We start from the raw sequence: 13,468 nt of genomic DNA on the forward strand, positions 1-13,468 counted from the left end.
AGCCGGCAGCCGGCAGAGGGCCTGGACCCTAAACTGTGGGGCAGCCTCAGCACGGGGACCCGCGCATTCCCTTGAGCCAGCTTGGGCCCCAAGGGTGTCTCCTACCCTCCGTCCCCACCCACCAAGCCACGCCACGACCCTCCATGAAGTTCTGCTTTGAAAGCAGCTGAGGGAGAAGCCTCAGTGCCCCGAACAAATACTAAGCAAATAAAAGACTAAATGACATTGATTGAGAACCCACTGTGTGCTGGGCACATACCTCATCTCCCACACTCCCCCCAAACCACACTAAGACTCCGAAACTAGTTCATCATAAGCCTTAATGATTTCAATACGCATATGGATGATGCCTCCAATATCCTGGCTTCTCAATTCCTCAGCCTTTGCTTCCCCTTCCACCTCATTACTCCCTTCCTGCTCAGACCTCAGATCTGAACACCCTAATGTTAGTTTCAAGTGTCTGTGTCAGTGCCTACGTCCTCTCCCACTTCCTCTGGGAAACTGACTCAATCCCACTGGGACTTTCAATTTGCCTTGTACTGTCCCTTTCCCCCTCCTCCACCCCCACTGTCCTCATTCCCTTCCTAGCCAGTGTAAATTCCAAGATCAAACATCTAACCCTGCCTTGCATGCATTCATGATGTCCTGGCCAGCCCTCATTCCACTGCACCTGCTAGCTCTCCAGCTACTCTTCTCCTGCACCTTCACAGCTGCACATGACAAGAGGAAAATACATGCTAATGCCCTCAGTCTCCCTTTAAATTAGGGACCACTAGCCTCACAGGGGCCCCGAGACTACTTGCAGTAGCACTGTTTCTCTAATTCATTTTCTCTCCCTCCCTCTTGGATGGTGCTTTCCTGCTTTCTCCTCACTTTTCAAATTTCCAATACCCCCTCCCCCATCTTCATTCTCAAGCAAAGACCCTGCTTCCTATCCTACTTTTCTGGCCATCTCTCAGTTTCTTCTTCATTTCTTTGACCTCTAAATGTTGAAGGCTGGTTTCTTGGGCCTTTTCTCTAACTACATTCACTCCCCAGGATCACTCATCCAGGGTCATGGCTTTTAGTATAATTAATGTTCAGATGATTCTCATGTGTATTTCCAGCCCAGATCTCTGCCCTGAACTCTGGAGCCAAATACACAATTGCCAAGTTGACATCTCCTCCACCTGACTGTCTTAAGGACATCTTATACTTAACAAAAAAAGAATAGCTTTTTACCCTCCTGTCCACCCAACCTGCTCTCTTCACCGTTTCAGCAAATGGCAGCACCATCCTACCAGTCGTTCAAGCCAAAACACTTGGGGTGACACTAACTCCATTTGCTTTTCTTCTATCCTTTAGAAAATTTCCCCTTCATGTAGAGATTGGTACCTATTTTGTTCACTACTATGACCTCAGCTCCTGAAAGAATGGCACTTAGTAGGTGCTCAATAAATATTTGCTAAATAAGTGAATAATTAAATTAATAGCGATGAATGTCTTGGGCACCAAGTTATTCATCCATATGCTCATTAATAAATAATTACAGATTGGATAAAGGCTGAGAAGGAAGGTGCTGTGGGAGAAAATAACAGAGGGGTTCTACTTAGGGTAGAGGTCTTCTCCCTCAGAAAACGACTTTGAAATGGAACCTGAAGGATGAGAAGGAGTCATTGTGGAAGAGCCAAGCAAAGAACATCAGTGCAAAGGCCTGGAGGTGGGGAGAGTTTGAGGGGATCTAGGAAAGAAACGAATCGACAAAAGGGGCAGAAGAACAGTGAGGGAAGAAACAGAGGTGCAAGCAGACTCTGGATTGCTAAGCAGGGCCAGATCATGCAGGCTTTTGCAGACCTTAGTTAGGAATGTGGATTTTACTCTTATGTGGATCCTGAGAAACTTAACAGAAGACCATGGGGGAGGGGAAGGGGAAAAAAAAGTTAGAGAGGGAGGGAGCCAAACCATAAGAGACTCTTAAAAACTAAGAACAAACTGAGGGTTGATGGGGGGTGGGAAGGTTGGGAGGGTGGGTGATGGGCATTGAGGAGGGCACCTGTTGGGATGAGCACTGAGTGTTATATGGAAACCAATTTGACAATAAATTTCATATTAAATAAATAAAGTCCTCAAAAAAAAAAAAAAAAAGAATGTGGATTTTATTCCAAGGTCACTGAGTTCATTTGTCTTGTCAACTTTCGAAATAAAAAATGTGGAGTAATGTTAAGACCTGAAGATCTGGCTCCCTGTTCTGCTAGGCTTACACTATGTGACCTCTAGCAACTATCTCTCCCTCTCTGAACTCCACATCTATAATCTAGGGATAACCACTTCTGATCTGCTTACCTTGTACCATTGTCTTTAGATTCACATGAGGTTAGCCAGGGACCTTCAGAGGTGTCACTGCCAGAGCTTAGGGGGCATTTTAACCAGATTGTTAAAGACTTGGACTAAGCAAAAGGGAAAGCTAGGAATGGTTTGTACTTAAAGAGGATAAATATGGTTAAAATCAGCACAGGCTGTTTTGCTATGGTATAAATTAAAAAGTATCTCCTAGCGTTGCCTGAGGCTTTCCAGCCAAGATTCCAGCCAAGTTCCTGGCATTTGAGAAGACCCGTTGAGAAGTGACCTGCTGACAGAAGAGTACCTGGAGATGGAAATTCTGTCCTGTCAAGGCCCTCAAGTGAGGGCTCACTTTGCGTATCCCCACTCCTGCCCTGGCCATTAACTCTCCCCCTCCTTCTCCCTCTGCTAAGGCTTGCCACACCCCATCTCTCTGCTCAGGGAGAGCTAAATATAAAATGAAAGCAACTGTAGCCACTGCTGTCTTGAGGTCAGGACACCCCTGAGAAGAATTACAAAAGGAGTACGACATCTGAATCAGGCTGACCGGTCCCATGTGCCTTGGTGACTTAAGAGAGCCAGGCTGGCGTTCCAGGTCATCACCAGCTGGGCAGGGTGGTGGCTACAGGCAGCACCTCCTCCTCCACTTTCAGACAGTTGCCTAGGGCTGCTCAAGGGAAGCTGAAGCAGGTCAGGGAAAAGAATAGACTCCACATGCTAATATGGCCAGGCCTGGCCCAGGGATGGGGTCTGGGAGCTCAGAGCAGAGATAATAAAAATGGCTGCTTTTTTGTGAGTACAAACCAGGAGCCAGAGGCTTGAATACATTCTCGGTAATCCTCCTAACACCTCTTTGAAGCACACAGTATTTTCCCATTTTACAGGTAAGAAATCAGAGGTGCGGAATTGTCAGATGCAATTTTCCAGCATCGTCAGCTTGGCCGCAGAGAAGGTGGGATTCTAGTCCAGTCTGTCTGACTCCAAAACTTATAAACTCTTTCCGCTAAGTCTCACTACCTCCTCCAGGGATATTTGCCTCATCTGACACAGCCAGAGGGAGGGGACCTCTAAGGCACATTTGCCCCTACAGGTAGAAATTTAAGAATAGTTACCTTATCAGACTGTTGAAAGGATTCAATGATTTAGCACTTGGGGGAGCACATAGTGAGTGTCTAGGACATGTTGGTCCTGGTCACGATTATGGAATTTGAGCCAGCTTCCATTTGTACCTTCATCATTCCTAATGATTTCTGATGTGCCGTGTGACTGCCCTTCTCCTGCTCTACTCCCTATACGCACACCAGATCTCTAAAGCAAGACACAGCCACTGTGGAAAGAGCATGGATTTGGGGTCAGACCAAAGTTCAAATTCCCACTGTACCACTTACTGATCTAACAACAGTTAGTTTCCTTTTCTAATAAAATGTAAATAAAAGTATCAAATTCAATGGGTTTCTGTGAGGGCTAAATGAAAAAATATATGTAAATCACACCTGATAAATAAAGAAAACTCTTTGTGACGATCGTAAGGCCTGTGTCAAATCTTCCCTACTAGATGAAAAGGTCCTTGTGGCAAAGATTTGGCTTCTTATGAACACAGATTCCCTGGTCCCAGCATCTAGGACAATGTCTGGAACTTAGTAAATGCTTAAGAAATGTTTGTCAATGAATATAGAGTTTTGTCAATAATAATTTTTTTTTTAACGTTTATTTATTTTTGAGACAGAGAGAGACAGAGCATGAACAGGGGAGGGGCAGAGAGAGAGGGAGGCACAGAATCAGAAGCAGGCTCCAGGCTCTGAGCCATCAGCCCAGAGCCCGACGCGGGGCTCGAACTCACAGACCGTGAGATCGTGACCTGAGCCGAAGTCAGACGCTTAACCGACTGAGCCATCCAGGCGCCCCAATAATAATTTTTTTTAAGACCCTGAGATACAAGGCAGGTAGCACAGACATACCAAAGCAGATTTGACCCTTCCTCTCTGAAGCTGACATCCAGTTGTCATCATCCTCATACACATTAAGAATTGGACACATTATTAAAATCTCTCAAAGTGACTTCCCTCTCAACTATCCTTCAGGCTGCAATGAGATGACAGAGATCTGACATCTTCATCACACAATTACTAAAACACCCTTTTTTGAGTTACCATTTTAAAATATTTGCCTAGGGACGCCTGGGTGGCTCAGTCGGTTAGGCATCCGACTTCAGCTCGGGTCATGATCTCACAGTTTGTGAGTTTGAGTCCCCGTCGGACTCTGTGCTGACAGCTTGGAGCCTGGAGCCTGCTTTGGATTCTGTGTCTCCCTGTCTCTCTGCCCCTCCCATGCTCATGCTCTATCTCTCTCTGTCTCTCAATAACAAATAAACGTTAATTTTTTAAAAAATAAATAAATAAAAATAAAATAAAATATTTGCCTAATTTAGCTGGAGTTTGGGTTTAATTACAGGAAGAATGTGGGCTTGGGTTAGGTTCAGTTGAATTTAGGGAAGGGGGAGCAGAAAACTGGATTTCTTTCACGTGCTGAAGGACTTTTGCTGGTTAAAGAACTCCCAAATAACTCTGGGCCAGTCCAAATAAAGCAAGTGACACCAAAGAAACTTGGAAAGCTCTTTGGAAAGAAAGAGAAGGTCATGGAGCAGGAGACTGAGAAGGCCTCAATCCAGTTAAAAATATTTCTGTGTCTCTCTAGGGCCTTAGAACACAGGTCAAGATGCTTGGCCTGACTGGCATTCAAGACTTCTATGATCTGGCCACACCTCTGATCTCTGCAACCTTGTCCCATATGCACAGCTCTCAATGACCATGGACCCCATTGACTTTAAGGACCTCAGGGCTCTTTCAACTTCTTTCCCTTGACCAAGGCCCAGTTTTATATCTTTTTCCTATACAGTGGCCTAAACTTGACTGGTCTAGTTTATCAACCAATAAATACACATCAGGGTCTTATTATGCATCTAAATTGGCTCTAGAAGCTGGGGAGAAAGCAGTTAACAGAACAAGTAAAATTCCCTGCCTTCAAGGATGGAACAGACAATAAATGACCGCATAAATAAACAATATAGTCTTTTAAATGCTATGATAATTGCTTACCATATTAGTTCCTTTTCTCTTTTTGCTAGAACTGGTAAGGGAAGGGACAAAACAAAATCTGTGCTTGATTCAAGGTGTAGTTTTGGGGGGTGCCTGGGTGGGTCAGTCGGTTAAGTGTCCGACTGGGTTTTGACTCAGGTCATGATCTCTAGGGTCATGGTATCAAGACCTGTGTCAGGCTCCACAGAGCCTGCTTAAGATTCTCTCTCTCCCCCTCTCTCTGCCCCTCATCTCTCTCTCTCTCTCTCAAAAAAATAAAAATGTAGTTTTGGAAACACCTTTGATGTTCTTTTTTTTTTTTTAATTTTTTAAAAAGTTATTTTAGTTTTGAGACACTGACAGAGAAACAGATCACGGTGGGCAGAGGGGAGGGGCAGAGAGAGAGGGAGACACAGAATCCCAAGCAGGCTCCAGGCTCTGAGCTGTCAGCACAGAGCCCGATGCGGGGCTTGAACCCACGAGCTATGAGATCATGACCTGAGCTGAAGTTGGATGCTTAACTGACTGAGCCACCCAGGTACCCCAACACCTTTGATGTTCTAAATACTCATGGAAATACCCTGTACCTTCCCCTACCATTGCACTGAGACCCACTAACTGATGTTAACAGCGCATTATATTGTCCTTTGGACTAGATGAGGAGCTGCTTGAGGGCAGGGATGGAGTTCTGTTCTCACAAAGGCACTAGAGACTATCTGCTGAATGAATGAGAGGAAGATTGTGCCAACACTGAACTGTCTGTCCTCTGACCCCTAGTCATAAACCTTCAATTCATTTATACAAACATTCTGCCACTTTTGCAGTGAATTGCCCTAAGCTCTAAAGTGGTCTACTGAGGACCTTTGAGCTGGGATCCCTGATGACATTATAGCATCCAGGAAATAAGCATTTTCCAGCCCAACTCCATGAAAATAATGATTGAAAACATCATTATCTAGTGAGCACCTTCTATTGCCAGGTGCCATGCTAGTTCCTTGACATAGAACATCTTTTTAATAACTAAAAAGTTCTCCTTGATAATCCTCCCAGTGCCAATAACTGTGAGAAATACATGGAAATTACTAGCTGCTATCAATATTACTGTGTCTAAAACTACCGTTTTCCCCTGCATTAGAACAATCTGAACATTGTTAGGCAAAGACATCTAAGCAATTTTAAAATTATTTGAGTCATGACAGAGAGACTCACAACTGAAATATTTACCTTTCAATTTCAGGTGAGGATGTTCCCAGAGATGGAAGATGTGACAAGTTCCCACATCATGTGAGCATCAGAGAAAAGTTCCCCTGACAAGTCACGTGCAGAGGTGGGAACCGCTGATTAAGGAGAGGATTAATTTTATCTTCCAAGTATTTCTGCCAGGGAAATACTCTTAAATTTGTAGAATGGTGAGGCTGGAAGGGTCCTTTGAGGTTTCCTGCTCTAACCCAGTGTCTTATGAATGGGGAAACAGAAGTGCATCCTAATTGTTCAGACTGCTTCCTTACATTTCCTACTTCAATCCCTCCACTGCATGAGAATTTATTGAATGAACAAATGAATACAAATGAGGGAGTATTTGGATCTTGTTTCATCCATTCATTTACTCAACAAATACTGAGTATTTACCATTTTCCAGACACTGTTCTAGGGACTGGGGATACAGCAGTAGACAAAGCAGAAAAAAAATCTCTGCCCTCATGGAGTTTACATTCTAGAGAAAGGAGGTGAACACTAAAACTATATGCATACATACATGTTAAATGGTCATAAAAGCTAGAGAGAAGAATACAGCAACAAAGAGATAAGGAGTGGGGGAGGAGAGTGGAAACTTAATTAGGATAGTCAGAGAAGGCCCCTCTTAGAAAGAGATAGAAGCAAGGAAGGGAGCCATGTGGGTATCTAGTGGTTAAAATCCAGATGGAAGGAATAGCAAATGTAGAGGGCTGGAGTATCCAAAGAATCCTGAGGAGGCCAATGTGGCTGGAGTACAGTGAGCAAAGTGTGAGATTTCCAACTTGATTCCAGAGACCAGAGACATGATAGGAGACTGAGGAGGAGTGCACCATATTGTAAAGGTCCTGTGCCATCAATGGCTGGTTTCCTCTCATATCATTCTTCTCTGTACTTTTCCCTTGCCCTCTGGCTTCTGGTTACATTTGGCCAATGGGAGGCACTAGCAGATTAGAGAGGGAGGGAATAAAAGCTAAGTATATCTCTCACTCTCTCTATTTCAAGTGGTATATCTAGCAGGGGCTACTGCCCCCCATGGCTCCAGCTCCCACCAGACAAGCCTACCAAGGTTCAGGCTCTGGTGGAACAGCTCCAGTCCTTGGGCCCCTCCCTTTATTCCTGCATCCCTAGGGAAAGTAGCAGCCCCTTCATTTGCTAATCTCACAGTTGCCTCACCTCCTTGGTTGCTCTTTTAGCTCTTCTAATACCTCTGTAACTAACTCCCTGCATTAAATGATCTCTACTAGATTACCTGGTGTGAGTTGTGTTTTGCCAGCTGGACCCTGACTAATCCAGGCTCCATAGGCCCTTGTTAAGACTTGAGCTTTTACTCTAAGTGAAATGGGAAGCCATTGGAGGGTTCAAGCAGAGGTGGATGAAGGCCCTTGAAAGCCTGAATGAGGCATTTGTTTTTCCATAAGCACTTCTTGAATTGAAAACACTTAACCAAAGTCACACAAAATATGTGATGAACAGACCTCTGGTGCCTGCTCTTCTGCTCTCCACTCAGTGCTCAATAAATGGCATTGAGAATCCAGAAATTTCAAAGACAAGAAAAATAATTTGCATATTCTTAAGCAGTTTTGCTCAGGACTCTAACTCTTTGAAGACCTTTGCGGGTCAGGAGGGGAGATGACACTGTGCAGAGGAAGACTTTTATCTGTTTGATTTCCCAGGAGTGCCAGCAGAGATGGAGAAGAAAGGCTAACCCTTAGGAAGCCCTTGCAACATCCTAGGCACCCTGCCAGGCAATTTCATATCTAATGGCTCATTTAATCCTACAAGGACACTACTCAGTGGATATTATTATCTTTATTTTGCAAACAGAGCTTCTGAGTTTTAGAGTGGTTAGGTAACTAGTCTAAGGTCACACATCCTCCTTTTCCATTGACAAGTGGACGAAGGATCAGTACAACCCTCCAAGGTGGCCATCAAAGCAGTTGAATGAGGAGTCTTTGGGCAAAGTCATTGGACAAGAGACCAGGTCTTCGAACTAAAATTCATTTTCCCTCTCTGAATCTCAATTTCCTCATCTATAAAGTAGCAATAGTATCAATGAAATCCATTTCAAAGGATGGCTTTGAGGGTTAAAAGAAGCTACTGCATGATAAGAGCCTTGCACATTTTAAAGCTCTATATAAAAAGTTCTTAACTTGAGGTTCATGCCTGAGCTTTGAGGTCCATGAACCCCTTAAAGATGATGCTAAAATTTGTATGTAAAGGCACAAATATGCTGGTCCTGCAAAAAATGTGACTTTCTCCATGCCTCTTTTATAGGTAAGCATCTTGCTGTGTGGATGGTGATTCCATTTTATAAAGAAAAGCTTTTCTTTTTTTTTTTAATTTTTTTTTTCAACGTTTATTTATTTTTGGGACAGAGAGAGACAAAGCATGAACGGTGGAGGGGCAGAGAGAGAGGGAGACACAGAATCGGAAACAGGCTCCAGGCTCTGAGCCATCAGCCCAGAGCCTGACGCGGGGCTCGAACTCACGGACCGTGAGATCGTGACCTGGCTGAAGTCGGACACTTAACCGACTGCGCCACCCAGGCGCCCCAAGAAAAGCTTTTCTATACTACATGGCTTCCAAATGTAAACCAACTAACTGCTGTGTAGACTATGTGCTCCGGACTTTAGGGGAAATTCAAAGGATTTTCAAGAATAATTTCCATTACATGTGATTTTTGCCTCACAGACCATCTTTAGAATTTAACCTCTGCATAAGATGTGACTCCTCTGTGCTTTTGTGGCAGGAGGGTCTGTGACTCCCAGCAACAGATTCTCAAAGGAGGTGACCCAAAGTTGGTTGGAAGCACCATTCTAGACAAATTTTGCAAGTGTTACCATGTTTTTTAAAAATTTTTTTAAATGTTTATTTACTTCTGAGACAGAGAGAGACAGAGCATGAATGGGGGAGGGTCAGAGAGAGGGAGACACAGAATCTGAAGCAGACTCTAGGCTCCGAGCTGTCAGCACAGAGCCCGATGCGGGGCTTGAACTCACAAACCATGAGATCATGACCTGAGCCGAAGTCGGTCGCTCAACTGACTGAGCCACCCAGGAACCCAAGTGTTACCATGTTAATAGTGAACATACTACGGTTATTGTCATTACATATACATTTATTGAGCACTTATTATGTGTCAGATATAGTTCAAGAAATCCACGTCCACAAGGCTTATAGTGCTGTGGGGATACCAAACCATATGCAGCTGGCAGGCTTCTTGGAGGAGATGAGATATGAGCTGGATCCTAAAGGATGCTAGGAACCTTAACAGGTGAAGATGATAGAAGAGCTTGCCAAGTGGGAGGGACGTCTTGAGCAAAGACATGGGGTGGAGAAGGTGGCAGGGTCAGCTTAGAGAACTCCTAGTTGTGACTGGAGTACAGGTCAAGATGTGGGATGTGCAGGGAGGAGGCAGAAGTACTTTTGGAGACAGAAGCAGGGCTTGGCTATGGAGACCTTCAGTGTCAGCCAGGCTACAAATTCTCTTATCTGTCCCAATATCCACAACTAACTCAGCCCTTTAACTCCCCCAGCACCCATTCCAGGGCTCAATACCTATGGATGCTATGGGAGAAGGAGACCCTTAACCTAGGTAAGAGCAAGACAGACCTGGAGTCTAGTCCTGATTCATCCACCATCCAGTTGTGTGACCTTAGACAAGACTCTTCCCTTCTTTGAACCTCAGCCTCTTCATCTATAAAATAGGATGTATACTATCTCTCCTGCCAATAGTACCCAGTAGGGTATTTGGCACTTTGTGGGAGCTCACCTCATGTTAGTTGAACTGGGCTCTTGGAGGCCATCTAATGAGACAGTGAATAGTCAAGTGATTAGGAAGAAAGACCAAAGACAGCCTTAAAGTCCTGTGTTATTGTGGTCACTGACCTTGAGAAGCTCTCACTCCATCCAGAGGCAGCAGACTCAGCCCTCTCCCCTCACGCCAAGCTCCCTCTACAACAAAGGAGACAGGAGGGAAAGTCATCCGTTGCCTAGGCTGACCCAGACGTTGGAAATCTCCCAATGCATGCTAATGCCATCGACCCTCACCGAGCTGTGCTAGGTTTTCAAACAAGCTTATTTGACTCTGATTCACCTCTGGAGAAAAGAAAGGTTACATTATTGATATGAAAAAATACCAGGAACAAAGTCACCCAAACAACAACAATTCTCCCCAGCCTTCAACTTTCACAACTTCTACTTAAGTTTAGGTGACAGGCCCTTCTTAGAGAGGCCATCATGCCATCATCTCCTCACTTGATTACCTAACAGATACTCACTTTGAGCAGAACTTGAGCCAGACCCTGGGAGCACCAAGAGAACACAAAGCAGACCCTGTGTTAAAGAAGCTCTCGATCCAGGGGCAAGAAAGGAGCAAAACTATGGACCCAGAAAGCTGCAAACATTAAGATGTGATTGATCACAGGGCAGGATAGTCCAGAGTTCTGTGGGAGCCAGAGTAGGGAGCACTCACTAGCTTGGGATAGGCAAGGCCATAGAGATTTTGAAGACACCCAGCCCTATACAGGCTAGGGCCAGCTGCAACCCCAGCACTCCCTTTCACCACACCTGCTCACACCAACTGCACCACCATGCCAATAACTCACAGCTTTTCATCTGTACCAGGCCATTTCATGCATTCACACCAGTGATAAGGTACATAAAAATAAGACTTGGGAAGCAATAATGAGGCCCCTTCATGGAAGACAGTTCAGACAAGATCTCACAAGGAGATGCTAGAATGAGTAGGAATTCACTCGAGATGTCCAGGGACTCTGTGTGCCATGTGGGTAGAAAGGAAAGCATATGCAAGGGATGGTATGGAGTTACTATAGCATAAAGTGAGTGTGGGGAATTTGTGAGTTGATGCTGGGGGCAGGGGCAAGTAGCCAAGGGCCTAGGATGCCAGTCTAAGGAGTTAGGACTTTATCCTATAGGTTGATGGGGAGCCCTTCACGGGGTTGTAAGCAGGGCAGTGACTTGGTCAACCACCATGACTCTGGGGTGCTTGAAGTAAGTTCAGAGGAGGCTGGGCTTCTATAAATTGGTGGAAAGAAAGCTGAAATCTAACCCAAAAGCAAGAAAGTGCATCCCAGGTCCCAACAGAGCCTCAGCCAGTGAGCAATCCCTCCCCCTCCTAGCACACAAGGACCCAAGGACTTCCCAAGGTCACCCTAATGGCCTTTGATGTCTAGCATTTCTCTACCACCATCCTAAACCATCTCCTTTCGGCAGGTTCTGCACCAAGGACAGATTTGATGGTGAGCAAATGGCTCACTGGAGAAATAAAATGCTTGTGTTTCTTCAGCAGGGAAAGCTGTTGGGGTTTTTTGTTATCATTATTATTATTTTTCTCTGAGCCAAACAAGTGACAGAACATAATAATATCATTTATTCTAACTTGCTCTTGCAAATCAGAACTTTTTAATATTTTCCTTTCAAATGAAAATGCCATTTATCATTATCAAATGAAGTGCTAATGAAAACAACATGTCTAAGAAACACATTCACACAGCAGAGCATGATGGAGCACCTTGTCAGCGGTCCATAGTCTCGCCGTTAATTTGATTTCTGCCAAAAATCACTTAAGTGAGACTTGGGTTTTTTTTTCCCCTCAATGCTCCAGGCCCTTCTACTGAGGTCTGTTTATTCCCCTCTCCTGAGAAGGCTCTGAAATCTCAAGCCAGTTTTAATCTGCCTTTTAATGGAATTCCCGTTGATTGCATGAGGGATGTGTGTGCACGTCAGGGAGCATGGGGGGCTATGCTTGCCTGCCTGCATGTTACTGCTCATTTCTTCCACCCAAAACATATGTGGCTGCGATGTGTCCTTGTTTAGGTATGTGTGTGTGTTTTTGTACTTCAGTTTGGGTGTGCCTCTGTAGATGATTATGTGTTCGTGTCCTTAAGCCATGGGGACAGTAATTATGTCTATTTGTTCCCCACTGTAGGCCCAGCATCTGGCCTATTGCCTGACACGTGGTAAGCACTCAATAAATATTTGCTAAGTGAATGTTAAGTGAATATGTCTGTATGTCTTCATGAGGCATGTATTTTTGTCTGCATGGGTTCATATCTGTGTTTCTATTTACATGTATGGGTCCTTCAGGGCAGGAATTATCCCTGAATCTCTAGTGCTTTGTACAGTGCCTGGCACATGGGAGGCATTCAGTAAATGTTTGTGGAATGAATATGTCTATGGGTTTCCATACATTTTTTAAAAATTGAGGTAAAATTGACATAACATAAAATTAACCATTTTAACTGTACAGTTCAGTGGCACTTAGTATATTCACAGTGTTGTGCAACTACCACATCCATCTAGTTCCAAAACATCTTCATCACCCCAAAGGGAAACCTTGTACCCATTAAGCAGTCACTCCACACTCCCTCTCCCTCCAGTCCCTGGCAACCACTAATCTACTTTCTGTTTCTATGGATTTACTTCTTTTGGATATTTCATGTAAATGGGAATCATACAACGTGTGACCTTGTGTGTCTTGCTCCTTTCACTTAGGATAATATTTTTAAGTCTTTCAATATATGTTTTGACATTTGTGTGTATTTAATTCTATAGGTGTGTATTTATGTGTGGGGTAGTTGGCACCAGTGCTGTGTCCTTAGGACATGGGAAAAGGCCTGACAGCTGAGCAATGAGGAAAACTTCTTTTGCTGTGCTTCCACCCCCCTTCCCTGCCTGCCACCTCTGAGCCTCTGCGTAGGCTGTTCCTCAGCCCAGATCACCTTTCCTCATCCCGACCTTTGCCCTTGCTGGGAGAGCTCTGAATGGTTCGTTGGTGATTTTTCCAAGGGCTACCTATTCTAGCCTTTGCCTACCCC

This window comes from Lynx canadensis, chromosome C1 (genome assembly GCF_007474595.2).
Source record: "Lynx canadensis isolate LIC74 chromosome C1, mLynCan4.pri.v2, whole genome shotgun sequence".
NCBI classification, from domain to species: domain Eukaryota; kingdom Metazoa; phylum Chordata; class Mammalia; order Carnivora; family Felidae; genus Lynx; species Lynx canadensis.